This window comes from Pelophylax lessonae (assembly GCF_965119305.1).
Source record: "Pelophylax lessonae genome assembly, chromosome: 3".
In the NCBI taxonomy this organism is placed as follows: Eukaryota; Metazoa; Chordata; class Amphibia; order Anura; family Ranidae; genus Pelophylax; species Pelophylax lessonae.
The window spans coordinates 373,697,383-373,700,645 of NC_138770.1; the positions used below are offsets into that span (position 1 = coordinate 373,697,383).

Consider the following 3,263-nt stretch of genomic DNA (forward strand, 5'->3'; position numbering starts at 1 on the left):
ATGCAATAGGTTGTCAGGAAATTAAATGTATAATTTATGCTCCTAGAACATCTGAAGGTGACTACTTAGATGTTGGGCCTCTGTATATGTCCAGGCTGTGTAAAAGTCTCACATGTGTGGTATCGCCATACTCAGGAGGAGTAGCAGAATGTATATTGGGGTGTAATTTTTGCTATGTACATGCTATGTGTTAGAAATATCATATAAATTAGCTGGGCGTGGCTGCGGCTCAGAGCGGGCATGTGGTTGGCGGAGAGGGGTGTAGGGGGAGGAGCCGGGTGATGGTGCTGTGTGTGCGGGACCCATGCGGGCTGCTCTGCCTCCTCCTCACCTACCTACTAGTGTCAGCTACTCCGAGTACGTCATCATCCGACATATCCTGCTGGAGGACTACGCTGGGAGTGTCTGGTGTCCGCTCCATGCCGTCTTCTATAATCTCATCGTCTTCATGTAGCTCGCCTGTCACACCCGGGCCGTCTTCTCCGATCCAGGTGTCGTGCCGCTGCCGGAAATGGCCATCAACTTCTCAGATCTGCGCAGCAATCCACGCAAAAACGACCGGGGCAATGAGGACTGGACGGTGTGCAATCGCTGTGAGAGGTACCGGCCTCCGCGGGCTCACCACTGCCGGATCTGCTACCGCTGCATCCGCCGCATGGACCGCCACTGTCCCTGCATCAACAATTGAGTCGGTGAGCTCAACCAGAAATACTTCATCCAGTTCCTCTTCTATACTGCTCTGGCCAGCTTGTACTTCATGGGCCTCATCCTGGGAACGTGGCTTCTGCCGGCACTGAGGGGCGGCAATGTGGAGGATGCAGTGAAGGCGGGCCACAGACGCAGCCACGTGCAGATAGCTCACTGTATCCTCCTATTAGTGGAGTCTTTCCTCTTTGGGCTCTTCGTCACTGTTATTTTCTATGATCAGATTGTATCCATCATCACCGACGAGATCCCCATCGAGCAGCTGCGGAACAAACTGCTGAAGGAAGCGCGCAAGGAGGTGACGCACAGTCGCAAACCAAAGATGGCGCTTCTGCGGGAAGTGTTCAGCAGAGGTCTCATCATCTGCTGGTTTTGCCCATTGGTCACGCCCCCATCCTCAGGGGGGATGGCGTACAGCTACCTCCCGGACTACGATGTATAGAGATCCTTGTAGGCGGAGTCTGACCTATCCGAGATCTCCGGCTGCCTCCTCCTCCGAGCTGCTCTCTCTCCTTACCTCTTCTCAAGGGCCGGTGTGTTTGCTCCACCCACTGTCCTCTGGGCAGTCATCTGATTGGTCAGTATATTGGGGTCCGGCCCCCGCGGCCCCCTGTGGTCTTTGCACTGTGTGACGGCACACCATGGAATACTTGCTACCGAAAAAAACTGCTAAAGCCGAACCGCGACTTGCCAGTTTTGGCACCTCCTTTTATAGGGCCAGTCCACCCTAAACTGATACCTCAGCAAAGCTGAATCATCCTGCAGGCATTATGATTCTGAATTCCTCCCCCAATAAGTCGGGGGTAGTCTCACACCCTCTGCTGCAGTTCTTTAGAAGAACTTGGTGTGTGATTTTTAAACCAGCTGGCCTCCGCTCAGAGAGGGAATATCAGTTCCTGGGTGAAGTGGCCCTTTCAATTTTATCTCCTGTGGTTTTCACAATCGTGTTTGTTTATGCTCCGCCCTCCTGGATGCAATCACACAATGAAAGGAGGTGGGGTCAACAACAATCCATTGCGATAAAGTGAAGTATTGTGAAAGAAAAAAAATTAATGCTCCACCCAAAGGTATTGGGTGGAGCTAATTAAGAGTTTACCAAAAAAGGAATTTGGTATTAAGGCGGAGCTTTAAGTTGGCATGACCAATTCACAGCCTGCAGCCTGGGTGGTAACGGTCCATATTGGTGGCAATAAATATATACACTCTGTGGCCAGAAAAATAGAAGCCCAGCCCCTGAGCATCGCTCAATGGTTAGAAAGCCCACTCCTGAGCATTGCACAATATCCAGAAGCATAGGAACCCCACCCCTGAGCTTTTACACAATGGCCAGAAGCATAAGAACCCCACCCCCAAGCATCACACAATGGCTAGAAACTCCACCCTCCGAGCATGGCACCATGGCCAGAAACATAGGAACCCTACCCCTGAGCATGGCACAATGGCCAGAAAATTGAAAACCCCGCCCCTGTGCATCACACAATGGCCAGAAACATAGGAACCCCAACCCTGAGCATCATACAATGGCCAGAAACCCCACCCTCCAAGCATCACACAATGGCCAGAAACACAGGAACCACACCCCTGAGCATGGCACAATGGTCAGCAAATTAGAAACTCCACCCCTGAGCATCACACAAAGGCCAGAAACCTAGGAACCCCACCCCTGAGCATCACATAATGGCCAGAAACATAGAAACCCCACCCCTGAGCATTGCATAATGGCCAAAAACATAGGAACCCCACCCCCAAGCATCACAGAATGGCCAGAAACATAGGAACCCCACCCGTGAGCATCACAGAATGGCCAGAAACATAGGAACCCCACTCCTGACCATTGTATAATGGTCAAAAACATAGGAACCCCACCCCTGAGCGTCGCACAAGGGCCATCAAAAGACAAACCTCTCTAATCATTGATCCATGGATAGAATAATGGAAACCCCTGATCATCCTTAAGTGGCCAGAAACAGAGATTATCGCTCAATGGCCAGAAAAGTAGTAACCACCGATCATCACCTAATAGCCAGAAACATTGAAACCCACGATCATCGCTCAATGGCCATAAGAGTAAGAACTTCTGATCATTGTTCAATGGCCAGAAACATAGTAACCCCCGATCATCGCTCAATGGCCAGAAACATAGAAACCCCCGATCTTCGTTTAATGGCCAGAAACCTAGGAATCCCCTGATCATCGCTCAGTGGCCAGAAACATAGTAACCCCCGATCATCGTTTAATGGACAGAAACCTAGGAATCCCCTGATCATTGCTCATTTGCCAGAAACATAGTAACCCGGATCATTGCTCAAAGGCCAAAAAAATAAGAACCCCCGATCATCCCTCAATGGCCAGAAAAATAGAAACCCCCCCGATCATTGGTCAATGGGCTAAAAAATAGAAATCTGAGATCATCGCTCAGTTGCCAGAAACATGGGAACCCCGATCATCGCTCAATGGCCAGAAACATCGAAAAAAACCCTGATCATCGCTTAATGGGCAGAAACATAGAAACCCATGATCGTCGCTCAGTGGCTAGAAACATAAAAACCCCCAATCAC

At 50.3% G+C, this 3,263-nt stretch overlaps 1 pseudogene across 1 annotated transcript; it reads left to right on the forward strand.

Moving 5' to 3' along the window:
* The first annotated feature begins 281 nt into the window (after positions 1–281).
* Positions 282–1,277, forward strand: LOC309549228 (palmitoyltransferase ZDHHC3-like; annotated as a pseudogene). The gene has a single exon. The product of its transcript is annotated as a palmitoyltransferase ZDHHC3-like (transcript).
* The last annotated feature ends 1,986 nt before the right edge of the window (positions 1,278–3,263 follow it).